Consider the following 24133-nt stretch of genomic DNA (forward strand, 5'->3'; position numbering starts at 1 on the left):
CCACGGCCGACTCCCGCCCTCCGCCATGGAGGCGCGGGCGCCGGGGTGCTCACACCGCCCCGGCAGCCGCCGCCACGGCCACCCCGGGCCCCGTCGCGGCGGGCTGAGGGCGCGGGGCCCAGGCCCGCCGGGAGGCGGCGGCAGACGGCTGCGGAGCTGGCAGCAGCCAAGAGCAGCGGCCGCTCCGGCAGCCCGAACCCCCTCCCCTTCCCGCCTCCACACTCACGCTCTCCGGCAACCGCAGCCCGGGCCCTCGCGCCGCACCACGTGACGCGGCCGCCACTCAGCAGCGAGGGGGGCGGTGCCTGGGCCGCGCGTGCGCCGGGGGCGGCCGGCAGGTCGGACGGTCAGTCAGTCGGTCAGTGAGGGGAACGGAGGATGGCAAGGGGACAGGGCCGGTGAGACTTTCGGCACCGCTGCGAGGGTGGCGTGGGCGTTAAAGTTGACGCATAGTGGCCAGGCCTGGAGAGTAGCACAGCCCCAGGGTGGCAGGCCGACAGGAGGCCGTCTGTCAGTCGGCAACCGCCTAGTGCCGCCGCGTCGCTCAGGGAAGTTCCGCCCAGTAGCTGAGGTAATTACTGAGGAGGGGGCGAGTCCCTCCTGTGAGTTTTATCTGCAGTACAGGCTGTGGGAGGGCGTTGAGGCGAATACAAATTAAGATACAAGTTAAGAGAGTTAATACAAGTTAAGATAGATGAGGGAGTGTGCAAGAGCGGGTGGATAACACACCGGATACTCAGTGAAAACGTTTTGGTTACACACCGGGACAGGTGATAAAAGGTGCCCAATCCCTGTCGGAAGGCTTTAGATTGCGTTTAACGACATCTGTCAAAATACCGATTACTAGTACTACTTGCCATTAAAATCCATAATTATATTCCCTTTGAAAATGCCATAGTGCACATGCAAAACAGTAGCTAGTTCTGTAAGTTTAATAGTTCGACTACTTTAGTTTTTTCATGCATTAAAGGCAGTTAGATGAACATAGTTTCACTTGTGTAGGGTATTAGTCACTGGCGTTAAATATTACTCCCCGAATTTGATACAGATATCTAGGCTGGGAGCTTTGTTATTAAGATTCAGTAGGGAGTACATTGAGCAAATTATAAATGGCTAAAATAATAGGTTATCATGGAAATGTTGGCAAACCGATGGTGCAAATATGTGACTAGAAATTAATCATACAAAATCCATAGCCAAAGCTACATGTAAATGGCTCTATTTTGCTGTCATTTATGTGGCATTTAGGTTTCATATAATCTTGTGGTGGTTCATACAAGTATGTCATAGAATTTATAAGAAAATTTTATTCTGCCCTTCCAAAACCAGCACACAGCTCAGCAGACTGGCAGGCATGAAAGGGTCTGACTTCCTAGAAATAGGGTGGAGATCAAGTTAAAGGAGCAAACTTTGCCAAAACAAGCAACTTCAGCATAGTCTTCTGTTCCAAGAATGAACAGAAGCCAAAAGAGGAGGGTGGATTCAGTGTGTGCCACCATTTAGACACGTTATCTTAAGCTCCGTAGTTTTGGCACATTTAGATCTGTTACCTCAATTAATGCTAATAATAATTCATAGAAGTCACAGGATGTGGGAGTTATTCATGCCTAGACTGGTAGATTTTCTAACATACATGACGTTTTCTATAATTGTCACCATTTTCTGTAATAATGTACTCCATTTTCATGCAATCATAATTCCAGTCCATAATTCTTAGCGATGGAGTGTTTATGTACAGGTCAAGATCTTATTACTGGATGTAGAAATCGCCAGGTTGTGATTCTCTTCTGGGACCTAGAAGAGCTGGATTTCATTCCTAGTTCTCTGCCTGGGTCAACCTGAGGAAGTGTTTATTAATATTTCATCTTTTCAGGTCCTTGTTGATATGGCAGGGATAATAGAAATCACAGGAAAAGTGGGAGGCTAAGTAAATGAACTATGTGTTTAGATGCTGGAAATAATGGGCCACATATGTAGAGACATTTAAAAAGCAAAACAAAATACACTGTTCTTGTACTCTTTACCCAAGTGTGGGATTTGATACCCATTAAGTTCTGAATATTTGTTCTTATTCTACACAAATTTTGCTAGAAAACCCCAGATCTTTTGAATTATTTTGTGCTTACATAAGTAGCTGGTTAGAAAATAATAAAACAACAGACCTGCTGCTCTCTTTCTTTAATTTCATGCTACTATTTACCTCATGGATTTCTTTTACCTTTTTGAATGAATGTTCATTTTTCTTATCAATAAAATTGAATAAAATGAGAAATACTGTTCACAAACTACAGCTTTTTTTAATGGAAAAAGTCAAATGTTGATGAAACTTATTCCTTTATCCTTGCTCTTACACGTCCCATATGTGCAATTACTGGTCTTCCTCAATAGGAAATATGTTCTTGAGTAAGAATAGCAATTTAATTGGGCTGGAGGGCTGGCACATAAAAGGTTAGTTGAGTTCATATAAGACAATATCCCTTTCGATTCAAGTGACTACTAACAGTATAGGTTCTGTTTCCTAGTTATGCCTGGCTCTTTCTAAAGAGAATTCAATACTTGGAAAGAAAATAAAGAAGAAATAAACAAAAACATAATTTTCATAACCCCTGTACAGGTAGCACAGGAGTGACGCATAGGGTTAGCACTGCTTACGCCTTAATGCTAACTATATAATCTGTGTAAATATTTATAATACACCTATTATCAGTGTAAACATGCAGCTTAGTCATATGTTGACTCATAATGAAAAAGTGACATTGAGATCTTTCCTTTGCTTAATAACACAAGGTTTAAACAGGTTTTAGGAGCAGTAGAGTAGGTCTCAGTCATTTTTCTGAGATTTATACTGAGGCTTTTCAACATGAAAAAATTGGAAGGCAACAGCCTACTATGGAATACATGGATGCAAATTAGATCCATATCTAAAGGATATTTTTAAATTAATGCTGGGAATCTGATAGCAGCATATTTGAAACACTGTTTATGTTAATCTTGCAGGAACTAGTTAGGACTAGCCTTCAAAAGTAAGAAGAATGTCAAAGGATAAAGTAAAGGAGCTGTGACTTCCCTGGACTGTCAGTACATGACAGCGTTTACAAATAGTAGAATAGAGAAGCAGTAATCCAGAATTTGATACATAGAATATTATGAGTCTGACAGAAAATTAACAAATTACAGATGATTAAAGGATTGGTTTAAACATGTTATTAGTTTATATACAGCTATTGCACCACTGTTACCATTCTGGTTCTGAAAACAACGCAACACTTTGGAAACTGTGGAGGCGAGCCCTTCTGAGAGATCCAAACTGAAATACAATCTGATAGCAACAGTTTTGTATGAATTTCAGGGCTTACTCTTTGGCAGTCTTTGATCTGCAGTAATGTTGTCTTTGCTGTGTAGCCCACTCATGGTCACTTTTCTTTAGCTAGTGTTGCACTTTCTCCAGTTCAGCTGCCATCATCATCAACACTGTAACTTTATAATACACTTTGGACAAGTGGAGTGAAAAATGTAGATGCTTTCCCTCCAGCTTATAGAGATAAAAAGGAATATATCCTGGAGGTTCTTGATCTGTTCATACAGTCTGCCGGAAGAAACAGGAGAAACATCTGGTGGAAAATAAAAGAGTGTATTGGTCTGAATGTGGGCTAGAAGAAATGGACTAACATCAAAAAGGTTTCATAACACTTTCAGCCAAAGGGGCCTTTGATCATCTAGTCACCTCCTGCTTATCCAGATACTTCCACATTGCATTGAGACACTCCAGTTAAACCAAAGCTTTTTCATCCTCAAAAGCTTGAGCTGTTGCATGTGATCAGAAGAGAGCAGACCAAAAGCTAATGTTCAGGAAATGAATGTGTGAAATGTGCCAAGATGATGGTACCAGGCAATCCCTCTATACAACTAAAGAGCTTTCTAAAAAAGATATCAAAATCAAAGAGAACATAATTTGAGATCACTGGTGAAGGCAAACTATAACGTAAAAAGTTATTGGCTATGGAATAACAAGAGAGTAACTTGCTGTCATCTAAAATTTATTTTAAAACATGTATATGCAAACATCTATCTTCATTTTGCTTGACCAGAGGAATGTTAAATAATCATTACTAAAAGAGTCTGAAAGTTGTTAACCAAAATATTACTATAGGCAGAAAATACTCTGTTGAATACAGTTATTTTTTTCAGTGGCAACATAATTTACATCTCATCACTTACAGTTTATACAAATCATGAAGTTAAACTGTATTCTGCTGCTGGCAGGGAATTTTTGTTAATACTGTAGCTGTGAAAATTTTATTATTATTTCCCATTTCTATAAAGCATTCACATAATGTTTTCCTTTATGGAAACATGGGGTTTGATCCAATTTTTTATGAAATTTTAACTGCTTTATAGAAAGGATATACCAATAATCTGGTGACATCTTTGTGTCCTCCACTAGCCTGCAGGATGCCAGGACATTGGAAGCAGCGTGCTCCCCCAGGGAGGTGAAGTGTCCATTTGTAGTACTCCCACATTCCCAGCTCTCAAAGTTGGGCTAATCCAGAGGCAATACTGAAGGGCTTTATCTGGCACTCCTTGTAAGGAGGGATTTGTCAAAGATAGTAAAGGAATTTCTCCAGAAATTACATTAAGCCCCTTTTTGGAAGTCTTTTCTTGCTCTGTATTTTCTCATGGATATATGAATAGAATTCGTGCTTTTTGTCTTTTTATGCTGACTTTGGTTCTGCAGTGTATACACTCACCAACCTGACTCATGTCCCCTGCAGGGAGGTGGAGAGGCAGAGCATGGGTGGGGAAGCATTTGAAGATGGGCTGATACCACTGGAAACCTGGTCCTAAAATTTTATTACATGATTTAGTCCTTCTATTTCTGTTTTCATACGATGAAAGAAGCTGTATTTCCCTTGGAATCTCAGAGAAGAGGCATAGTATGGTATAACAAGGAAATGGTAGCTGATTATTTGTTTTTTCTTTGTTTTAACTTAATGGACTTTCTAAAGCTATCTTTAACATACTAAGTTTTATTTAATGACACTAAGCCTAGAAAAGGCACCTGTCATGGCCCAGAGTGCACTGATGGGCCTTAGTTGTCCTGACCAGCATCACCTGTGTCCTCCCACACACCTCTGCCCATGGGTTCCATTTAAGGTGAGCCCTAGGCCTCTGTTTCTTCCCTGAGCAGGGCTGTAGCAGTGCTAGTCTCAGCTCTACTCTGGCCTTGCTCTGCCTCTGAGCCCTGCTGAGCTGGGCCTGGCCTCTGTGGGATGATGGCTCTGTCTAGTTCTCCTGGTTCTGCCTCTAACCTGCCTCATTGTCGTGGGCCTGGTCTGTGACCTGAACCCTTGGCTGGGCTCAACTGCCACCCCTGGACCCTCTACCCCGTGCTCAGGTGCCTTGGAACTGGGCCCCCTTAGCATTGCTTGTCCCCTAGAAGGAATGGAGCGAATATGCCATTAAAGACATTGAATCTGAAAGTTATGATTAAAAACTGGTAAGTTCTACCGAAACTTTATTTTTTTTCTCATTATTAGTCTGTTTTTAAAACATTCAGTGGAAATTATAAAGCTGTAGTAGAAAGGTAAATGAAATGAAGATCAAACTTATTATGAAGCATTTAAGCATTTTTAGCATAGAAAATGATGTGTGACTTATAATCAAACTTAAGTAAAACTACTGAATATCACTGAATCTGGGAGCTTGTATTTTGTAGCTGGGTATTACACAGATTTAGCTTAACAGAAATTTCACTCTAACCTGGCAAAACACAGTTTTCTGGTAAATATATTTTATTTGATCACCTAATGTAGCTGGGAAAGGTAGACAAGCTTTCAGGTGCATGATGCTTTATTCAGATCTGAAATAGAAGCAGTGGACTTAAATAAAAATTGAAGGCCATTTTTCTTGATTAACTTTAAAGTATACTGGAAGTTACACATAGCACCTGGGTGGAAATAACTGGTGAGTCTGTTTGGGGATGACACTTGTGTATGTGTTGGAAATAAGCATCAGTCTTTAGCTTGTTTTCAAATAGCAAGTTTCACCTGTTTTTGTGGTAGGGCTGCTGTAGGTGTACTGGTCTCCCTAGGACAAAGCCAGAAGTGTGAAGACAGATGTAGTACCTCTCGGTGGTGGCATCAACAAGTTCATGGGAAGCCCTCCTTCAGACCTGGGGCAGCACTGGGAGGTGCCTCCATGTGACACCTCTGTGCCTGCCTCTCACCGCACGCGGCTGAGGCTGAGAAACCGTATGTCATGGTGCTGTGCCTGTGCAAACTGCTGCAACAGGTTGCTGTCCTGCTATTCTGGTTTATTTTCCACTCTGCTGGAGATGATTGCCTGTCAGCCCTCTGCTGATAGAGGTCTTTAATCTTCTTTAAACAAAATCACAAGGCTGGGGGCTTGGGATCAGATTGGGGCTGGGTGGGGCTGGAGCTGGCAGGATTCACTCCATTCCCTGTGTGTGCTGAGAGGAGACAGTACAGCTCCAGCTAGAACAAGTACCACAGCCCTGGGCTGTCCTGTCCCACCAGCCATCTCCACAGTGGGAATCTCACACTTCAAAGGCCACTTCTGGAACAAAGCAGAGGTCGGGGCAGGGGGCTTGCAACTGGCATGGAATGAGCACAGACAAGGGCATAAAGATAGTGCTCAGCCATCTGCGTGGGTGTTTATGCAAACCTTCTAGGACTTGTTCAGGTTTCTGGGGATCTTCCAGCTTTCTAGGTAGAAGGGCAAGTTTTTCAGCCATTAATGCAATTAACCCTCCCACTTCCCAGAGTCAAATAACTCCCATGGGCATTGCCCCAGGGACCTCTTCATCCTCTCCTAAAAACTTGAGTCTGTGTGCAGCTTTTTCTTTCAGCAGCTGAAAAATATATTTCTGCTATATGTCACTTTTATTTTGATTATTCGCTCTGTGTTTTAATTTTTATCTATGTCCAATGAGGTTGAGAAATGTATTTTTTAATTACTTCCCTTGTTCTCTTTACTAGCTTTCTGTCTGTAAAATAATAATCTCTGGCAGCTTTTTGGCTTTTGTGATTGCAGAGTACCTCAATCAGTTACAACAAGGTGACTCAGCGTTCTGTGCAGCCACTTGTGAAAACTTCAGCCAGGCCTTCACTTGATTAATGAGCATCGACTTATTCTTGAGATAAATTCATGCTGGATTTTACCCAAGGGCTACAGAGTGGGCACTCCAGAGAATTCAGTGGAAGAAATCTGTACTTGAAATTACTTTTCTTTGAGATCAGTTTACTTAATGATTGCTTGCTTGAAGGTAATACCACTGATAAGGAGGAAAAGCCAGTCAAAAATGTAAAGAGAACTACATTCATTAGATTCTTTTTTTCTCTTGTTTGTGTATAAAAACCAGTTTTCTCTCAGATGAAAAATTATATGGCAGACCCTTTACTGGGCCAAGTCCCTGAGGTAGGTGTTAGCTTACAAGATGCTACCCTGCACCTGCATGGTGCCTTTCAGCAGTGGCATTTGTGCTACTGGGGACCTGGCAGTGAGGAGCAGTCCCCCTCCTGCCTGAACTGCTTTCCCCAGTGATGACTGGCATATCCATGTTGATATCAATCACCAGCCATGTATTTAAGTGTATTTTAGTTGATTTCCTGAAAAATTCATGTGTGGCAATTACCTGCATGTTGGTCTCCCCCAGTAACTTCTGGATCAACTGACCAGTTTCAGTGTCATATGCCAGAAGTATGGGCTGCAGGTCCACCACCTCCAGTCAGTCTTTTTGGTGAGGAGAGCTGCTCTTTGCCGTGTGATGGGAATGGCCAAGGGTGTGCATGCAAATCCCAGAGCTGAGTTTAGGTGCTGGAGACATGGCAGAAGATACCAAGTTTGTCTAAGAGGCCTGTCCTGCACTGATCATTTTATCCATACCCTCTGGGCAGCTGGGGCTCTGCGCATTGGTGGATTTGTGAGCTTGCTCGCTCAGCCTTATTGGCCCGTACCATGTGGAAGTTCTTTTCCTAGACAGTAGGTCAAAGACAGATGGGCAGGAGGCTTTGGTGAGACTTGAAACCATTGGGTTGGAAATGGAAAGCAGGGAGAGGGATAAACAAGCAGAATGTGGGCAGCTCTGACAGTATAATGGTTGAACCTGATATTCATAACAGGAAATCAGGGTTAATTTTTCTGCTATTCATGACTTCTGCATTTATATAAGAAGTTGAATACCTGTTTTGATGCAGCATTGGGGGGTGCTGTTGTTGAAATACTTAGCAGAAAAATCTACCAAGTGTATAATCTATGCAGTATTTGAGTACTTCTGTTGATGTATCAGAGAAGTGTTTCTCTGAAGGAATTGGATGTGATTCTGCAAATCCCAGGTTCATTTGCAGAAGGAGAAGAAATAAAGATGTATGCGTAGAAAAGTCAATATACTGAAATGAAGAAAGCAACAGAAGATAAAACACAATCTGTGTGTTTTTAGAGCATCTGTCAATCTAAAGTAATAATAAATAAGTAAACAGAACCTTTTTAATTTGTGCAAGTTAATTCCCTTCAGGGCTGAATTAACTAAAGCATATCCCTATGAAATAGCCTTCATCATATAAATCAGTGTGCTGATGGATTACTGAGTTTGCAGCCAAAAAACTGTACCAGCATAGGTGTGAAGTTTCCTGATCATCTAATAAATTGATAACTTTGAAGCCTAGTTGTGACAATTTAAATGTCATCACTATTAAACAAGTTGCCAAAATGCAAACAACCATCCTAAGTCATTAAAATGTAATTATAAAGGACAGCTGGGTCTACTATCAATCAGGGCTGTGGGGACTAGTAATGGGGAAAAAATATGAAACTTTCACACAAATAGAATGAGACTCCTGCATGTGCCAACCAGAGCCTGCATGGGAAGCAACAAAACGTGTTTTGTGTGTATGCAGTTACTGATGCTTATAGAAGGTTTGCATTACTGAGGTGGACATAGGAGTCAGTGACAGTGTGATATCCAGCAAATATCTTCACATTCTCTTTATCTGCCATATATGAGAAAGCCCTTTTGGTTACTAATGGGGTAGGCTTTGTTAATGAGAGACAGATAGACTGGGGGGCAGTTCCAATCTAACAAAAATGACAATGAGGTGGGACTAAATGTGCTCTATTGTGGAATGGCAGCACAGGTGTTGTAAGCCCCGTTTTGAGAACCAGGTGGACTTCAAGTGATAATGAAGGTTTGCTTTTTGGCTGAAAGTAATAAAGACCAAACTGACTATCAGGCTTTGCAGGCATGGATCTATTATGTTTATGAAAGCTGTGCTTAGTCACATTGATAACTGAGTTATTGAACTTTAATATTATTTGCTTGATGCTTATTTACTTGATACTTTGAAATGGCCATGATGCATGCAACAAGCCCAGTCCCTGCTCAGAACTTGCAGCTTCTGCTATGGATGGTATAGTTCTAAATTCACACTGGTTTCAGCTACATCCCAGTAGGTTTTGTCTGTTATTCAGTGATGCCGCATGTAGTTGATTAGATTTACTGTTGATACATACACTGGAAATGGAGGAACAAGCTAGAACTGTGATACTGCTTCATTAAAATAGTAACCCCAAAAGGCCCCTCAGTCTTTTGGTGTATTATTTATATGTATTATGGATCTACAACAGCTGCTAGCTTCTATAATTAAGCCCCATTTTCCCTAAATGTGGCAGGAGGGGTGAAATCAGTGGGATAATTGGTACAGTTCTAAAACCGATCTTTTGTGTTATGTATCTTAATGCATAACTCCAGTATTGAATAGCTACTTTTTTTGAGGCTCTTACAAATCTAAATAGACTTTAAAAATTGGTGAATGCTAGCATATTATTTCAAATAGTAATTCCTTTTTTCTTGTACATCAGCCTAAAGCATGTAATTCTCAAAAACTGAGGATGCTGTGAACAATTCCAAGGTGTGCCCTAATTGATCAGTGTTCCTAAAATATTTAGGTATGAAATTCTCCATGTTTTTTTTTTTTTTCTACTATCAAGTAAGTCTTTGTGGTGCACTGAGATGTTCATTGTGCTGAAAAACTTCATTTACTCTCATGAAGAAAAGTGTGCTATTGTATATGGGTGTTCAAACCATTCATATCCTTTTTATGTACTTGGAAATGACATAATAACTGAGTGTACTACCATTATTATCTACCTTTCACTGTTGTAAATTATAACTTTTGTTTGTTTTGTAACAAGAATCAGTTAGTATGGAGCTTAGAGAAACATTTAAGATTACAAAATGTTTCTAATGAAGAGATTGTTTTCTGATGCAAATGGAAAGCCAAGCTGAGAGAGAGTTTCTATTTTTATGCAGAAGGATACAGCCTCTCAACAGACTTTGTCCTTATTTTTTGGCAGATTTGGACTGCCCTACTCAAAAGCATAAACAAGCTTCAGCCTATCAACACCAGAAGTGAGACACTAACCTGTCAAATACAGAGACATGAATAAATAGAAAAACAATAAAAGTCAGTAAAGTAGGAAATCTCACACAGTGTGAATGATTTCCTATATAGCATAAGCAAAATTTTCTGCTGTTTTTTTTTTTTTCCACACAGGTACACTAAGAATGATTAATTTTTTGTCACCAGTGCAGTTATGAAATGCATGCAAACTCCAGAGATCATGCTGGCTAATGGATGAAATAGTTATCTTGAAAGGAAAAACAAGCTTTCCTATAATTTCCATTCATGTCCTCCTGATGTGAGATGACAATTTACTGCAGGTTTAGGAAATTAAAGTAAAATGTTAGTTTTCCAGGTGCACTGAAGAGGTTTTGAGATTAATTTGGCAAAGGTGATGGTATTTCTCACTGCACAGTGAAAGTCAGCAACATGACACTGTAAAATATCCTTAGTAATAGTCAGTTAGAAAGTCTGCGGGGGATAAGGTTAGAGAAAGGTGAGCAGCTGACATCAAATCAGAAGCCGGATGTGCTGACCCATAATCATAGGCTTTTGCAGGCTTTTTTGGACTGCGATTCAGCATAACATTATTGAATTTACCTTTAGATTAAGCTGGTCTGCTTTGACATATACAAACCCATATGCAAGTTAATGGCTGTGTCATCCACTTAATTATGCAAGGTTTGAAAACAGCTCAGTGAGGTGACCCCTGCCAGCACTGCTTTTCCAGGTCCTTTGCCACTTGCATTTTCAACAAATGGAAAGTGGCACTGCCCATTTCAGTCATGTTGCATTGTTAGTATTGTGTAGACAAACCTCAGAATAGTAATATACAATGTGTTCTTGTTTGTTTTCTTGGAAGGTTACTGAGAGCTATTTAACTCAGCACTATGTTATGATGAAAGTCATCTGCTCATGTAATAGTGCGAAGTCTTTGGCTTTGCAGATAAATCATTCTTAGAGAAAGTAGTCCCCACAAAGGCATTCCTTAGTGGACTGAAATTAAGCACAATCAAACATTTTTGAAGGACTGAAATATCTTAGGAAAAAATACACTTTTTCATAAACATCAGGAGATGACAAAGGTGCAATTATATGTGCAAACCCTAACTGTTGCTTGTTGTTTATACGATCCCGCGGTCTTTGCTTGCATGGTCACTCTGCAGAGAATTTTTGTGCTAGAATTGAACTGAAAGAGAGCTTCATATGGTTGAATTTCTACTACTTTAACAAATATTTTTAGGTTGCTAGCGTAATCTTAATGGCATATTGATGTAGTTTTATCTTTATTCAGAGGATATGCTTCTGACTTGCTCACTTACACAGTGCTTACTCAACAAATTGCATGGTAATCGGTAGTATTAAGGTTGATGGCAACAGATCTGTCTCTCGCGCTCTGCACTAAAGACTACACTTACTGAATATTGCACTGATGTTGAATCAAACTCATTGCTGATTCCGCTGAAATTATTTCCCTTTCATGTAATTGTGGGAAAGGATTTAGCCAGGAGCTGCGCAGTGGGCTTCTGCTTTTTGCAGTCTTCACTGTGCATAGTCCAACTCGCAACTGAATAAGACAAGCATGCGAAAGAGTGGGGATGTTCCTTGGACTGAATAATATCTGACCCTCTTCCCAGTGAAGTGACTTCAGTGGGAATTGTGTGCTCCTATAGTGAAAGACCTTGGGTGTGCATAACGACCTCGAAACCCACATGAAATGTTATAATCACAGCTAGTAGCATAGTATCCCAGTTCTCAAATACAGAAACCACAGAATTCAAAGGCCTGATTTCTCCTGTTCACAAGGCAAGGGGAGGCATATGTATGGGCCAAGCTTATGTGATGTCTGACTTTAGAGTGTTTCCTGTATTTCTTAGCTCCTACTTCACGCTTACTTTTGTATTTTTGTCCTTTGTTCCCATTAACTGTTGCTGTGGGAAGGCACAGGTTAATTATTTTAACACTTAAACCTGAATTTGTGGTCATTCTAATTTCATCTGCATGAGGAGTTTCAAGCTAACAGGTTTGGGGGGAGAGCTGGGGGGTAGTTGTTTTTTTTCCTGCTCAGTGGAGTTTCATCCAGGACAGTGGTCACTTCGTTTCTGAGGAACGCAGCTATCAAGGAAGACTGTCATCGCAGGTTAAAAATGCATCTTGGCTGTATAAGGGTGCTTCCACCGAACCCACTGCAGTTCTCCAGTTCCCCTAGCAAACCCCCACAGGAGGAAATGGCCTCAAGATGTGCCAGGGAAGGTTTAGATTGGATATTAGGAAAAAATTCTTCATGAAAAGGGTTGTCAGGCATTGGAACAGGCTGCCCAGGGAAGTGGTGGGGTCACCATCCCTGGAGGTGTTTAAATGGCATTTAGATATGGTTCTTAGGGACATGGTTTAGTGCCAGAGTTAGGTTATGCTTGGACTTGATGATCCTGAGGGTCTGTTCCAACTGAAACAATTCTATGATTCTACTCTCTGGTGAAGGTTTTGCACTTCTAAACAGATATATTTCATTTGCAAGTCCTAAGACTTCAAATAATACACCTATTTCATATAGGCATGCTTTCTGTATGAGTTCTGATGTGCAAAAGTCATATCTATAAAACACAGGACTTACAAACTGTGGGGTAGGCATCCATGTTGTACTGCTGCTCTGTTGGGGCAAGAAGCACAGGGAGCATCTCCAGCTGGATAGCAGAGGTAGCCATTGCAATCCAGTTTGTCAGCTGTAAACCTTGTGCAGAGGACACCTATAAAGTAACCAATGGGTTTACTAAGTGACCAATGCCAGTATTGGAGTCACCAGGTTCAGGTGGGAGGGAGGGCATGACTACAGTCTTTTCCCTTCTTGGTTTTTGGAGTTCTCTGGCAATAGAAGGAAGGTAGTGAAGGTAGTTCCTGCTGAAATCAGGACAAGGTGGTGGCAGATGGGTGAAGCTTTACTCTGCTGGAGCACATCTATGCAGGACCTTGGGGCACATGTGTTCAGGACACTAATGCTGTTCAGCAAGCTGGACCGTTTTATACCAAGTTTGCTGTAGCAGTCTAATGTAACATAAGGAACTCGATATTCTACAGTAGCTTAATTAAAGTCAAAAGAAGACATTTGAAGTTAGTTAAATACAGAAGTATTTCATAATGAGAATGAGTTCCTCTGGGATATTAATTTTTTTATTACTTTTCCCACCACATGGGCGGCTTTGGACTAGAGGTTAAGAACAAAAGCTGGATGCTTCTGCTGAAATTCTCCACATAGAAGTAATTACTGAGGGCAACAGTTTAACTTATCTTTCAGTTCCAGACTCAATAACCCTTTCAGATGATTAGGGGGAAGCAAACCTCTCCATTAACTTTTTTTCAGGTTGTTCTGCAGACTCAGGAAGATGTTATTTATACTCTGTTCATGTGTTTGAATTGATCTTTGTCATTGTGTGGCCAGAAACATCTGCTTTAAACAACAGAAGCTGAGATTATTAATAACTATTCTATAGGAAAGTATTAATTCAGCAGCCAACTGTGTAGCTATATAATTGGAGACTTGCTGATAGCATGGATAAATTGAGGGTTTCATTGTATTGAGATGACAGTCTTGCATCTGTCATCACTGCTAAATAATTTTTAGAGGCTTAAAAAGCCCAAGAGGTATCCTGTCCCTATATGAAATTCAGGATTTATCCGTTCCTATCTCCTGGGTTCTATTTTTAGAAATAGAGGAAACAGAGAAATCAGTCTAACTACTATGTTTGCATTTGTAGTTTAATCTTATGAAAGGGGGAAGAAGTAAGGCAGACATAGTCATCTGTGGAAATTGGCATATCCTTAGTAGCATGTTCTGATTTTCTTTTTGGTAACAATATTCAAATTGGAAAATTGTGTGGTCCTGAAGGCTTATCTTTGAGGAAGCAAGCAGAGGAACTGCAAGTGGACACCAAAGGGGTGTCTGAAGCCAGCCTCTATAAATGCTGACAGTAACAACAAGGAAATGATAGGGTGCAAAATATACTGAATTAAGTTGGATATTTGACTTCACAGTATTTACATTAGTTTTGTACTTGTAACATGAAACAATAAATACAGAAGCAATTACATAGCTTGATAAATTCAGCTGGTGCGAACCTGGGGAGAACTTGGGTGAGAAAATCAGTGAAACTACTCTGTTTACTTGAAGTGAGGTCCTTAGCTAAGAGCCCTCAAAAAAAGAACTAAGATAGGATTCCTGCAGGGAATAGACTTGTATGTACAAACTATATGGCATGAGGAAACCTCAGCATTGTGTTCTACAATTCAGCCCTTGAGTTTTGCAGCTTTAGCTCTGGCTTTTCTCAAATACAGGGTGCAAAGTCAAAAGCACAGTCCTGCCAGTCTGTGCACTGGGCTGCGCAGCGCATCTGCTGATCGCATGGGAGTTATCTAAAGGGAAGCCCTGCAAATCAGATATAAGCAACCAATTTCACCAGTTGCTCTCCCCCTTTCTCCATTTTATAATCATCCTGATTCTCCCAGATTTTTTTAACTGGACTCTGGTTCCTTTTTGGCTACCTAAATCCATCCGTCGGGAAAGGCTTTTTTTCCATGTCCATATAAGAAAAAAATGCAGATGTTACCCACTTTGAGACCCTCCTCTCCATAACTGGTGTCATGTCCAGGGTGAAAAACAGCTGCTCACTGTACTTTCAGTGTAAACACCAGCATGTACATTTGGATAAGGAGACCATGGAAACAGTGTGCAGATAGCTTCTCTCTTTTTTGGACCATACGGCAAAGACAGTGTGTTGCCTGGTATGTGTTAGCTACTAATAATGCCCAGTAATGCTTTGTAAAAATATATATAGATAGATAGATATGTAATGCATCTAATAACAAAATAGGAGGAGAGGATGTATTTATGTAAATTAATTAAAACATCCTCAAAAATTAATATGTTAAAGTGGTTAGAAAAGCTAGCAGAGGGTAATAAGCATGGAGACATTCTCCTATTTGTCAGTAGAGACTATGAAATGGTTGAAGCTGCTGTAGCACTGCGCATGTCAAACAGATGCAAAGTAATTTTCAGCACTAAAAATCACCCGATAGCAATAACTCTAGAGCAATGTTGTATTCATGTATTTAGCTTGTATGTATAAATACTATTATTTAATACTTGCATATGTGGCTGTATGTGAGTGCATAGCAAAAGGAATAAGAAATGTACTTGTTTTACATATTAGAATTAGCAAAACAGATTACTTATTAGCATTTTTATGGGCAATATTTCTTACAGGAAACTGTCTCTGTTCTCTTTGAAATTAATGAGAATTAGGCACCTGGATTTCTTTAAATATCTGGCTTTTGGTGTCCAAAGTTAAGGAAAAAATGTTATTTTTGTTCTAAGAAAATGGATTTGTCAGCTCATTTTTTTAATTTAAATGTATAGGACTGGTCTGTGAAAGAGATGGAAATCCTGCTTTGTATTACCTACATCATGCTCAGTACAGTATTAGGAAACAAGTTTGTTTTTTTCTAATTTTAGCATACACAGTAAGAAGATCAGATGCCATTTAATTTAGATAACTTGGCTTAATTTTTGAGAAGAGCAATTGCTGTTGACAATAATAGCAGTTCCTCAGATAGTTTTTATTTACAATTATAGCTGTAGGATTTAAGATGCATGTCCGGGTGTGAGTGCAGATCCTGGCTGAGAAACAGGAGAGAATGCAAGAGCCGGAGAACTCCCCTGCAGAAAGAGCAGAGCCCCTTTATCCTCATTGTGTGACTTCAGAGGCTCGTAAATTGGATGTGACATGGTATAGGTCTGCTAAAAGACTATCAGAATTAAAAAAAAAAATAAAAATAAACTATTAGGTGAATGTTAATGGTCTCTTTGTCTCATTCTACTCAATGAGATTTTTCTTAATTCAACTAATACAGCTTTTCCAGATAATGTGCATAAATCTTTCTAGATCTACTACACTTTTCTGCTGGAACGCTTTCAGGGTAAACAGTTTACCTTGGCCCTGGAATTAACAGGAACTTGGATCTCCCCAATTTACTATTGAAATGGAGTTTGGGCTGAGATACAAAAAGCCCCATTTTTTACATTAAAGAAATGGGCTCAATAATTGTTTTATGGCTAGGTCAACACTGTACTTGGATGACAGGCTGTTTCCTATCTTCTTGTTTCTGATATTCAAAAAGAACGATCTGTTTCTCTATGATTAAGCTCCCAAAACTCTCGAAAGGCAATTTTGGAAGGAAGTTCCAGTATCTGTTAAATAACTATTCTTCAAAGTACTTGCTAGAAACAAGTTATGTAACAGCACTGTTCAGCAGATTCATTTAGGAATAAATGTACATACTGGCTTGGTAAATGGCTTTTAGCTGCATGTATTTGAGTTGCCTGCTTCTGTGGTAAAACATGAAAATCAGACCTTTATTACGATAGTCCTAAAGTCATCTCTAATTCAGACCACCTCCAATGGAGGATTGAAGATGATGAACAAAACACATTTTTCATCACAGACTTTTCCAAACTTGGTAGATCTTAGACACATAAATTAATTCTGAGTATTTCAGTAATTTAATCTATGTACAATTCTACAGTGATTTTTAAAAAATCTTAGAAATTTTAGCCTACAAGGCAAAACTAATGTCTTTCTGGGACCAAGTGTCTGATTTTCTTGCTTAAGTCTAAAACATTTGACATACTAAAATGTAAAGAGAAATAACATTTTAAGGAGGCAGGTAAACTTAAGATTTATTCACAGTTGATTTTTCTTGGTCATTTGTCTTTACAAAAAAAGAAAAGTTGCTGTTACCATTACTAAATATTCCATTGAACAGAGCAGTTTCCATTGATTGGAGTCCCACTGACGTGTTTCTGGAAACATAATCCATTTTGTTTGGCGTTCCTGAACTTTTAAACCCTAAACCCCATTACTTCACACCCAATTCTGTGCTCTTGAATCAGATCAATATTTCTCATCTGAGAAATCACCTCTTCGGGGCAACCAGGACATTGAAATGCTTTGGGGCAGGTGCCCATTCTTGGGTGGCTGGTGCCATTTTGGGTGCTCAGCATGTCCAAAGTGTTTGCACAGGCCTGGGGGGCATTGTCCATGGCCACACAGGACTGTGGTACTTCTGGAGGAGTCCCTGCAGGGCTTCCTCTCTGCACCTTCACCTGGGGCTGTAAAGTATTTGCAGGGACCAGGATCACTTTTGAGAATATTCTTGCTCATGACCTATTAATTAAATTTGACCTTATTTAGGCAGTCATAATAAGAATGTGCCAAGTAGCAGCTATTAACTTCCATTAGGCTGAAATCAGTTTCTTCAGCAACGTTCCCAAAAATGACTGTTCTAATTTGGCTTGTATCATTTAAGTGGTAATTACTGTGGTAACATTTTAAATGCATGTGATGCCTTCCATTTTATACAACAAACCTGCACTAAGTAGGAGTTGAGAGAAATTAATGGGTTTTGACTAGACTATTCAGAGCATGCTAGAAAAGGAAACATTTGAATAGTGGTAAAAAAGACAAATGTAGTTTGGGTTATTTTTTCATGCAGACAGAACTCAAAACAATTGATCATTTTTGTCTAATATTTCCTAAATTTGCTTTTTGTCTGCGATCAGTCATGAAAATTTTGAGTCCTGAAAATACGAAGAAAAATGAATAATGTGAAAAAGGGATTTAAATTCTTCCAGTGCCTTACTTTGCATGGTAAAGCGTATCAGCTTGCAGGCACACTTACCAGTGCGCATATGTGAAAGTAAATATATATTTTTGTGCTTCATACAACCCCCCATCCACCCTGCAAATCCTCCCCAATGCGGATAATGCCTTTTGGCAACTGGAGCAAACTAAAACATAAAGCATAGGAATTAACATACATAAGTGCACTTATGCCATATTTAAAGTTCAAAGAGGGCTCTCTGAAAAACTGCAGCTAATGATCAGTACTTGAATCAGCAACAGGTACATCTAGAAAACAAAGGAAAAACAGAGGCTGGGTGACAACTTCTGCCTGAGTGTTTTACCAGACAACTTCTTGATCCCTGATGTTAGGCCTCCTTATGGAGGTACTAGTTAAAAATGTGGAGCAGAAATCTGCAAATAGGAAGTGGTAAAGGTGGAGACTGGTAACAGCTGCATCCAGTTCAGGTGATTCCAAGGTGAGTCCAGTTCAGACCATCCTAGAAAGGCCATTTGCTGTGGAAGGTGTCATGATGACATTTTCTGGGGTATTGATTCCCGTACACAAAGGCTTTTTGTTTGAAAGGTTTGAAGAAGAGTGCGTAAATACTGAAGTTACTACATTGGTGCTGCTTGCATCATACACAAAGCACATGGATGTTTTCTGGGTCTCATCCCAGAAACTGCTGAGATAGAATCCCATACCTCTCCTAAACCATACTAAGCAAGTAATTTAATTTGTACTTTGAATCATTCCCTGTCCAATAGCTCTTTTAAAAAAGTCAGTGGATTCCCTACTGCAGTAACTTAAAAGGATATTTGGCAGTCTCCTCAATGTTCCTTTCTAAATAATGTAAAATTAATATCACTGTTTGCAACTCAGTGTGTTTCTTAAATGTAGAAAACTAATTTTACAAATATTCCTATGAATTTCCCTGGATGAAGGAAACTATTTTGTCTTTTTTCTTTAGTGTTTTAAAACAGTACAATGCAGTAACTGTTGCAAGATGGGAAGGGATGTCCTCATCTGCACTGCTTCATCATTTGTTATGCTCTAACTCTGGAGATTACTCAGAGCCTGGACTTGGTGCTGCCTCTCTTAAGCTGTGCCTTGTGCCCAGAGGATTACTGAGATACAGCTTGTTGAGCTTGTGCTTTGGAATATCAACGTTTCTTTAGTCTGACAAAACCTGCTGAACGTTGGACTCCACTGACCATCTCTCATAACAACAACAGCCTCCTGCAGCTCTGAACTTCTGTGGTGTCTTTATCGTATGCACAGGCTTTCCCCAGGTATTTAATTCACTGGTTTGTCAAGTCTCAACATCACGTGACAGTGATTTATTTCCTGGGGCCACTGATATTGTCTGAAGAAGTAATTTTGTATTTGTTTTGAACCCTCTAGTTTTAGTCTATGTCCTTTATCTTTTATATTGGAACAAGCAGTCTTTTTCACCTTTTCCATGCTAGTAACGATATTTCTGGATATCTGTCACATCCCTTCTCAGGCACTGTTTTTCCAACCTGAAAAATCTTCGTTCAAACTGAGTTAGCAGACTGTCTTTGTATCTACTCTTATCTTTTTCCCATTCTCTAGTATTGTTTTCAAGACCAGAAAGTAGAATTTTTCCACAGTAAGCAAGGACAAGGTGCACAATAGATGATGCAGCTAAAAAATATTGTTCTCTATTTTGTGTTCTCTCCTTTACATGATAATTCCTGATGTTCTTTTTGCTTGCATAAGAGTATTGGGCTGATGTTTTCATAGAGCTACCTCTTACAATTCCAAGAGCTTCTTCGAAAGCGGCCATAATGAACTGAGAGCCCGTCACTGAATATGTAAATTCAGAATTGCTTTTTCCTGCATGTGGTTGTCCTTTCCATTTTATTGCCCAGCATCACATAGTAGCACGAGGTTTTTTGTAACTCTTTGAACCTTTAGTAATCCTTTGAAAGAACACAGACCAAGGAAGTATGTTGCATTTATGATCAGCAGGCCATCATTAAGCTTGATCCTATCACACAAGAGAAATTTCAAGGAACCCTGAATCACAGCTGGAGCCTGCAAAATTAGTCTGTGCCTTCTCAGGTTGATAAAAATCAATAAGTTTTGTTCCCTGTCACTGGATATAAGCCAGGTCTTTAGATAAGCTCAACTGCTAAATTCTTTGAAAAACACATTAATACTTCTTTTTCTCTAGACCATTGCTTACTCTTTTTCTCTCTTATCCTATTTCAGTCCCCCATTCCTGGCTGACACAACCAAGGAATCAGTAAGGATCCAACAGCAGCAGCATGTCCTGCTTGGAAGCAATCAGCCCTGAGAGCAGACCGCAGCACAGGGACTAGCAGCAAAGATGATCGGTCACCGGCAGCTTCCTTATGGCCAAGGGAAGGATCTCTGACTTCATGCCACGTGCTTTCCATGCGGTTTCTGGAACAGCAGACCCCAAAGTGCTGTTAACTCACCCCAATGGCACGTAGTATGAGCAGATGGGTCAGCGCTGCTGGGCTCCATTCACTTGCAGACCAGGAGCTGATTTGTGCCTCAGAAGGCCTATGGGATCTGGTAGGGAGCAACACCTCTTCTCCTTTTCTTCAGTAATTGCTAAATACCACTGCAGGCAGTAGCATGCACTTTACCTTCTGCTTTATTTATCATTCATTAAACACTACGACACCTAAAAGATGAAATAAAGCTGACTCTCAGTAAGATCAAGACTTGCTGCTATCACCAAGTAACCATGGGCAAAACCTTCTATTTGGCTTTCATTTTCGTACCACTGTGGACTTTGCCACAGAGGTAAAAAACAAAATAAAACCCCATGGACTTATGAAACTCCTTTTCTCAGTCAAAAACTGCTTGAGACCATTGCTTTAAGCCATGCACAGACAAAAATTATTATAAATTGGATAAAAGATTCTGTAACTTCCCTTTTGAAATTCATGCTCCAGGCAATTTTGTCTGTAGAGAAGAAGACAAAATTAAAGCCAAAAAAAAAGCCTGGGAAGCATTGAAACCTTTTCTGAACATATTACAAGATGGAAATCTGAAGATAATAGATGCAGAACTGAAGGTTGATCAGTGTAGTCTGGGAATTATCCCAAAGCATTGCTTAGCTTCCTGTTAGTGTAGTGATATTTCAGTGAGATATCCATATTCCTTGATGGAAAGCCTAGGAATGATGTTTGGTCTTTTCTGGCTGCTTCAGAGACATACAAAGGTACACAGGGAGGTAGGAAAATTAAAAAAAAAAAAAATCTGTATGACTCAATAGTGTGTTTAAGAGCAAAGTTGGTTAAACCGATCACTAGAACATAACTTAAATATTTCATATAATGGATGTATGTGCTCTAAATGCTGATATGAGTAGAACTGTTTTATACATGAGGTGAAGAATACACTATAGAAACAATCCTAACAAGTGAGGTGGGGAAATGATGACTTAGACTCTTCTAGTTCTAGTTACTGTGATACAGTGGAATACAGCTGCTAATAATCAGATATGCTTACTGTTCATAATGTAATACATTTGAAGATTCTAATTAGTCATTCCATCTGTGCTCTTGATTTACCTAAAAGAGATGACAGTAGAAGTCAGGGCCATAAGATCTGTTGTTCTGCATTTCCACTGTAATAATGATATTACTACCATTCTTTTAACAGAGAAGTTAAACAACTTGTTTACTTAAGTAATGATTTAACTAGTTTAGAGTCAACTACACTATTTTTGAAGGAGGAGTTACACAAGTTTCATCCTTAATGTTGAATGTAGAAAAACAAATACTGCAAATGAGCTTAAATAAATAAAATATGCAATCAAATTAACCTTGGAATGATGGCCAGAACATAACTGTGTCCATGTGATGGGAGGGACACAGACTCAGGCTTTTCTCCATGGTGCCCAGTGTCAGGACAAAAGGCAATGGGCACAAACTGAAATACAGGGAATTCTGTAAGAAAAAAAATCTTTCCTGCTGTGAGGCTGGTCAAACACTGGAGCAGGTTGCCCAGGGAGTTTGTTGGATCTCCATCCTTGGAGGTAATCAAAACCCAACTGGATAAGGACCTGAGTAACTTGCTGTGCTTTACCCTGCTTAAAATGGGGGCAGAGGGTGGACTGGATGATGTCCAGAGGTCCCTCGCAACCTCACCTGTTGTGTGATCCTGGGTTCTGTCAGTGGCTTGCTCTGCTCACCTTGTTTGTGTGCAGCAGGAGTGGGCTGCCCCTGGGGAGGTCACTGCCCCTGGCACCCAGCTGCCCTTCCCTTGCAGTGACTCATTTCTCCTGCTAGACAATTTGACTCAAACTCAGAAGGAAATGGAAGAAAATAATGTTCAGAAAGTTTTGATTTCCTGACCTGTTTATTTTTTCATGAGATTCTGTTCAGAAGTAGAGTTTTTCACAATTATTTTAAGTGAGGAGCTGGATGTGGAAGATGAGATCAAGTGTTTCAGGAAGAGCTGGAGTGGGGGTTACACTAAGAAACTTTGTCAGTCAGTTGGGTCTGGAGGGTGAATTGACCAAGCTGATGAAAGAGTCGTCATGCTGCTTTTCTTACAGGCTTACAGTGATGAAACCTTGCCTTTGGGGAATGTTTCTTTTGGTTTTTGTCCTACTGAGTTAGACTTTCAGTGGACCCTAAAAGTTGAGAAGAAAATAAGAAGACGACTAACACCCTTTTAACAGAGCAGTCAGGTACATAGAAAACTGAGCGAAGTGCATAGAGATGTGTCAAGAGGAGAGAAAAAGGCTGTAAAAAAAAAAAAAGAGCAATAAAAGCAGCTGACAGTGGAGAAAAAGAAAAACCAACAGTGTATGAGTGTCACCTGAAAAGGTAAATGAAAATTGGTGGTGTTTTCTTATTGCATTAAGGGCATGTGTTTAGTCTTAACTCCAGCTTTCACTCCATTTTTCATTTACCCAAACCCTCTTTTTTTTGCGGCTATCTGAGAGTCTATGTGTGAACAGGTGAAGGTGGCTTCAAGAGAAACTAGTCTTTATTGTAATTTAGAGCAGCACTACATGTTTAATTACTTTTGGGTGCTCACAGTGGCCTTCCTGAGATGCCATTCTGCCAATGCAGGATCACCAAAACACAAGTTTTGGTTATCTCATGGCCCTTACATATCTACTCTGCCAGGTTCAGTAGTGACACAATAGGAACTAATTGTTTTGAGCATTTTGTGCCTCATGGCATTACCATATGCTAAATTCATCTTCAGCCACTTACTAAGGCAGATAAAAAATCAGAACTTTGATCCTTATCTGTTCTGTTCTAATTTGATGTAGAGGAGGTAAAGGAATATATTGTCTCCAAAAGAATGGTTAGTTCCAGTATGTTCTGAGGTGTGTGATCTGAATATGGAGATGAAGGGTACTGCAGAAACTTGCTTGTATGGATTTTGGGGTTTGGACATGGATACTAAAATAGCAACCTACATTTCATTCATGTTTATTGAAACTGAATTTTTCCTATAGAGAGATAGCGATGTGTGATAGCCATGGGTATTTATATAGGGAAAGAAATGTCTTGATTTTCTGCCAGGATATTCTAGTATGTGAACCCCTTTTCAATTAATTGTCCAACCTGAATTCTCAGTAGCTCACTGTCAAAGCAGGGGAAGTATTTAAATGGAAAAAGCAAGTGTATGTTTTCTCTGGTGTGCTGGTTTGCACATTTATGGACTTTACAGAGAAGTGCAGTACTTTAGAGCTTTGGAACTCTAAGAGCAAGAAAGATGTGACCTGGTGTGATGCAAACTATCTCTAAAAATATAGTTTTCAAAATATGCTGAAAATATTAGTTTTTGTCTCTTATTTCTGCTGGAATGAAGGACATGAATCTGTATATAAAGTTTGAAAACACTTCTGGTTCCCCTCAAATCCATGTTCCCTCGTGCAACACAATCCAAATTGGGTGGTTATTACCCTCCATCAAGATCATTCCACTTACATGTGTATCACTTGCCAAGGGAAAGAATGGGGCTGAGCCAATACAAGTTGTTGTTTAATATTAATAACCTTACCTGCTATGTGC

At 39.9% G+C, this 24133-nt stretch overlaps 1 protein-coding gene and 1 long non-coding RNA gene across 7 annotated transcripts in view; one reads left to right on the plus strand and one right to left on the minus strand.

The window, feature by feature from the left end:
- The window catches only part of RHBDD1 (rhomboid domain containing 1), a 30830-nt gene extending 30472 nt beyond the window's left edge, over positions 1-358 (minus strand). Inside the window, exon 1 of one of the 5 annotated variants that reach the window (XM_065074035.1) lies at positions 227-358. The gene's annotated coding sequence lies outside the window, so the exon portion shown is untranslated. The remainder of the gene's footprint in view (positions 1-226) is intronic. The other 4 variants (XM_065074036.1, XM_065074039.1, XM_065074034.1 and 1 more) reach the window with 4 other exon arrangements.
- Positions 337-23894, plus strand: LOC110361143 (uncharacterized). 2 transcript variants are annotated; one of them, XR_010474711.1, is made up of 4 exons: positions 2642-5497; positions 6063-18570; positions 19063-19384; positions 20331-23894. It is a non-coding gene; the product is annotated as an uncharacterized LOC110361143 (long non-coding RNA). The 2 variants fall into 2 exon arrangements; XR_010474712.1 differs by lacking the exons at positions 2642-5497; positions 6063-18570 and adding an exon at positions 337-571.
- Positions 23895-24133: the final 239 nt, after the last annotated feature.

The sequence above is a fragment of the Columba livia genome, chromosome 9, assembly GCF_036013475.1.
Source record: "Columba livia isolate bColLiv1 breed racing homer chromosome 9, bColLiv1.pat.W.v2, whole genome shotgun sequence".
NCBI lineage: Eukaryota > Metazoa > Chordata > Aves > Columbiformes > Columbidae > Columba > Columba livia.